Genomic DNA, 6,000 nt, shown 5'->3' on the forward strand with positions numbered 1-6,000 from the left:
TGGTTTCACAATGGATACACGACTGACATTTCGCCCATTGCACTTACAACAGTGAATGACTTTTTCTGGATTTTTTGTTGCATTTTCCTCTTGATTCAATTTCTTTCTTACAGATGTCAATCAATTTGGAAACCTCTGAATAGTGACAAAGAATTTCTGGATAAAGTTTGCCATGGAGGTTTTTGTCCTTGTTTTACAAACACAATATGTATAGAAACTCTACACAGACCGGATATGTTTCTGACAAGTTTGTTCCACTGTTGCCAACAGTCAATACGAGCCAGCCACATACACTATGCTTATTTATTATTAATAATAATAATAATAATAATAATAATGATAATAATGATAATGATAATAAATATTATTTTATACACAAAAGCACAAAAGTTGGCAGCAAGTACGGCGTGGGGATGCACATGACGGCCGTACTCTGAACTCAAACGCTGTACAGAAGATTCAATCTGTATTCATAGTAAGAATGTGTGTCTGTCTGTCATTCTTTCTATCTGGATGGCTGCAGTGAAGGCTGTTTTCTCTCATGCAGCCCTTAGTGACCAGAGAGTCTCCATTAAGATGGTGAGCATGCAGCTACTGTATCTACCACCAAGGTCCCTCTGGGAATTTCTCTCCTCATATGACAGATAATAGTTTTTTTTTTTTTACCTCTCCGTGTAATCAATAACATATTCCCCATATTTCTGTGTCTCACAGTAACTAGCAATGACTGTTACCAGTCAGACTTGTGCTTTCAATATAACATGCCCTGATTTGGTGGGTGATTGGTTTAGGTTCAGCATGTGAGCCTTTCTGGCATAGGATTTAGGTTCCTTATAGATCTTGGTGAACACACGCCTCATTGCCTTCATTTAGTTAAGGATATAGTGTTACGATTATGTAATGTACCTTTTTTTGTGGCTTCCTAGCATTGCTGTTCCTAGCATTACTTCCAAGCACATGCTGTGTCCATCATCCATAAGCACATTGAGTCATCCCTGTGCAGTTGCTTTGAGTTGTATTGGAACAGTTCTGCTCTATACATTTGTTGAATGCTTTGATCAACCAAGGGATAGCCTACCTGATATGAACCCTCAACCCTTCACAATATACACATACAACCAATATTCACACTGATACTTTAAAAGGAGAAGTTCTGACCACTGACCAACCGCATCACAGGTTAATAGCAGCACGGACAGCAACTGGAAGCCGAACACTGTGGGGCCCTGGTCAGCCGAGACTGAATGAGGGCACACAAACACCCAGACAAAGCCAAGCAAACCCATGCTTAAAGCAACAAGATGGTGGACATTCAAAACGGACAGTCTACACAGTTAACCCTTTGGCAACAAGTCCCCAAATGGGGAGTGAGGGATCTAAACATGCCACAAAAATAAAAACAAGTCTAGTTCAATATTCAGATCCGTACACACAAGTAGCTAAGTACAAATATGTTCATAACCGTTTTTTCAACATTTCAGTTCACAATTTTGTTGATATCTTGAGAGTAACACTGGTCATAGTATTAAAATGTTTTTTGTGTTTAATATTTTCCAGTTTCTAAATGAATCATTGCATAGAACATTTTAATTGATAATTGCTTTCAACCACCTTGAGTGTGTGTGTGTGTGTGTGTGTGTGTGTGTGTGTGTGTGTGTGTGTGTGTGTGTGTGTGTGTGTGTGTGTGCGTGCGTGCGTCTGTAGGCCTGTAGGCCTGTATGCGCCTGCACATAAGCATGCATTAGTATTGATGTCTGGACTTGGTAGTGTAGGTGTGGATATGTTATGCAAAACCCTTCACTGATGTTGATCAACTGATATTTCCAACCGCTAATTTAAACAACATTAACACCATTGTGCTGTATACCGTTTTCTGCATGCTATTGCTTTTAAAAAATCGCCAGCAAATTATTAGAATGCATAATAAATATGAAAGCAATAGACAATGAAAATATAAATAGTTTTACCAAACACAGTCACAGAAATATAAATACACAAATTAATAATTTACATTATCAGTGTTTTACTTAGATGTATGTACATACAGTAGTATACAGTTGTGCAAAAAGAAAGTAAGGATGATATGGACTTTTCAAAACATATGAGGTATACAAGTAAAAAATATGTACCGAATAAGGCTCTTTCTTTCAGAAAATATCAGGCAAAAATTAGAAGAAACTAAAAGATGAAAATAATCAAACAAAGATACAATGAAAAATGCTCTGGGATTGACCATTGATGGCTTTGCAATGGCTAAGAGACAGCCACGTGGCCACGCTTACGTTCGTTTGGTCCTCTAGTCCAGGATCTCACACTGGTGGGCACACTGGTACAGTAGGGTTTTCACTTCTCTAAATCACACACATAATGTCTCGTGGCCTCTCTCCTGGAGGTGGTGAAAAAGCGTTAAGATATGGGTTTCTTTTTCATAATTTGTGCGTGCATTCCCATGTCCACATTTACACATTGCATTCAGTAGACATCACAACACATTGAGGAGAAATAAAAACACATTCAAAGAAAGGGTCATCTTCCCTATACTGGAATGTAGAGATCATAGAAACCAAGCATTCAAGGATTATAGTAGGGGCAAAGTTTGTTCGTTTGTTCGTTTGTTCGTTGCCATGGTACGTCTTGCCTTTTCCAGGTTTGTTGTATCATTGTCGGCCAAGTCTCTTTGGTACAAGTAAAACCTATGAACTGTGTCTATCTACCTCCTCTGTTGTGTTTTAATGGTGATAAGGCCCTCTGAGCATATAAGTGTGGAATCAAAGATTCTGGTCAGATGTGGACTCCTCAGATAAGAGTGGCCTCCCCTCCGTGCCCTGTAGAGGGCGCTCTGATGCTTCTAGCCTTGATCACTCCCATCCAACCTTGAATTTCAACGAGAGACCATCAGGATAGCCAAGCTCTACAGGTCCTAATGAAGCTCTCACATGCTCTCGTAGATGGAGTTTCTGGTGAAGCAACCTCACCCAGTGGCACTCTGAATGAGCAATGTTTAAGCTGAGCCTATGGTGTCGCAGCTCACTGTTCCATAGATCTCTCCGTATGAGTGCAGGGATGTGAGACATGTATCTTCTCTCTAACTCTGTCTCATTCAATCCTCTTCAAGAAGCTGAGAGTCAGGCACTCGCTAGTATTTTGCTGGTGCATCTGGGAAAAAGAAGGTTGAAAGATTAGTGGCTTACTTCTGAATACATCCCGATACACTGATGATACTGAACACAATTACTTTTGAGTGCAGACGGAGTCACGCTACCTGACGTGAGACAATAGGTTTAAACTCAAGTGGGCAGAGGGGAGCTGTAGATTAAATTGCTATAAGGATTGACCAAGTGCACATACAGTACAGATAGCAGTCCCCCTTATTATAGAGAGAGCTGTGCCCCCCCGCCAAAGATCATGTAGTATAAATGGTTACGGAGTGGCCAAAATGTCTGACTCTACAACACAAACAGATGACCATGGTAACTGATTCCACAGCCTGAGGTTGCATAATACTTCATTATAATTATGTGAAAATGTATTTTCACTCCATCATATTGATGAGCTCAATCAGCATTCATATAATTGTTAACGCTTCTACCTCTACAATATGAACATGACAGCATGAAAAGTATATGCTTCCGGGTGCTAAAGGACGGTAGACTTGCTTCTTGCTTGCTCCCCCCTGCCTATTGCTTTCTTTGCTTTTATTTAATTTTCTTAGTTTTCTTCTCTGCTGTTTTCCCCCCTATCTTTTGCCTACCATGCCTGCTATCTGTCAAAGTTGTGTGGATCTTTCAAAGAGAGTAGACTTATTGGAATATACTCTCCAGAGCCGACTCTCCACACTTGAGAATCGCTACGCTAATGGTTCTCCACCCACGCAAGCCTTTGAAGAGGATTTAAATCAAATTTCACACTTCCCAAAGCTAACGAGGCAGATGACAGCTGCAAAATTCACTGGACAGATTAATTATCTCCCGGCGAAACTACTGAAAAGCAGCCAACTGAAGTCCTCGTTAGCATCGTTAGCATCATTAGCAACAGATAGGCCCGAGCCTTGGGCTTGCATGACTAAACAGAGACGAGTTAGGAGTCGGAGACACCGGCCCGCGGAGCAGCGAGCTAGCATGACTCCCAAGGCCCGAGATAAGAACACTGAGTCAAGCCAAGATTTCCCAGGGGAATCACGTGACTCCCCGGCCACCCCCGGTGACTCCCCGGCCCGCAGACACGAGCTCAAGGACATCCCTTCCTTCTTCTACTTCTCTGTGTGATATGCAGAGGATGAAACAGACCTCACCTCGAAAATATATTTTGTTGATTGGAGACTCAGCGATTAGAAACTTAAGAGGTAAACAATTACATATCCACTGTCTTCCTAACCTAACGGTCTCAGAAATAACAAAATACTTGGAAAAGACACTGTCTAAAAATCCAGACACAAAGCTCTCTGGTGCGTGCAAACTTAAAGGGCTGAAATGTATTGGCCACTGGAACATATTCTGGAGGCAGAGAGACCTATTCAAAAGAGATGGCCTCCACTTACAGATCGGGAGAATACCATTTAATGAACAACATATTCTTCAATCTCATAAACTCTGCTCCCCCTTCCCTCGCTGCTCTTGAACCAACTGAAAGGCCTACAGCGCAGGATTCTTCAGACTCAGCACAGCCAGCTGAATTGTTCACCGTGGATAAACTCTCCCCACAGTCCTGCGACTCACCACAGCCTACAGTAAAGGGCCCTCCAAACTCATCACAGCTGGCTGAAATGCGCGCTGCAGGTGACCTCTCAGTCTTCCCATGCTCTGAACTGCGCTCTACAGTCGCCAGGGCAAGACAATCGTTAGCCAACTTGTTGAACCCCCACTAAGGTTACGGTGCAGCCCCCTTTCTCTACCCCCACCCTCCCTCCCTGCCCCCAACCTCCCAAACCACTCTTCCCCAAACTCCCAGAGACACTCATCCACTGAGTCCACTGAGTTCTCCTTCCTCCAACTCACGCCGTTCCTGCCTCTCTCAGATAGGTTAGAGGACACGCCGTTCCTGCCTTTCTCAGATAGGTTAGAGGACACGCCGTTCCTGCCTCTCTCAGATAGGTTAGAGGACGTTCCTGCCTTTCTCAGATAGGTTAGAGGACACGCCGTTCCTGCCTTTCTCAGACAGGTTAGAGGACACGCCGGTCCTGCCTTTCTCAGACAGGTTAGAGGACACGCCGTTCCTGCCTTTCTCAGACAGGTTAGAGGACACGCCGTTCCTGCCTTTCTCAGACAGGTTAGAGGACATGGTGAAGACAGGAGTAGAGCTCACCCTGAGAGCTGCTCCATCTTAGGCAACTCTCCATTCTACACCACCTGGCCCCACACTCCCTGTGACGCCAGCCTCATTCTACACCACCTGGCCCCACACTCCCTGTGACGCCAGCCTCATTCTACACCACCTGGCCCCACACTCCCTGTGACGCCAGCCTCATTCTACACCACCTGGCCCCACACTCCCTGTGACGCCAGCCTCATTCTACACCACCTGGCCCCACACTCCCTGTGACGCCAGCCTCATTCTACACCACCTGGCCCCACACTCCCTGTGACGCCAGCCTCATTCTACACCACCTGGCCCCACACTCCCTGTGACGCCAGCCTCATTCTACACCACCTGGCCCCACACTCCCTGTGACGCCAGCCTCATTCTACACCACCTGGCCCCACACTCCCTGTGACGCCAGCCTCATTCTACACCACCTGGCCCCACACTCCCTGTGACGCCAGCCTCATTCTACACCACCTGGCCCCACACTCCCTGTGACGCCAGCCTCATTCTACACCACCTGGCCCCACACTCCCTGTGACGCCAGCCTCATTCTACACCACCTGGCCCCACACTCCCTGTGACGCCAGCCTCATTCTACACCACCTGGCCCCACACTCCCTGTGACGCCAGCCTCATTCTACACCACCTGGCCCCACACTCCCTGTGATGCCAGCCTCATTATTTTTATAATTTTATACA

Source organism: Nansenia antarctica (genome assembly GCF_963989245.1).
Source record: "Nansenia antarctica genome assembly, chromosome: 18".
NCBI lineage: Eukaryota > Metazoa > Chordata > Actinopteri > Argentiniformes > Microstomatidae > Nansenia > Nansenia antarctica.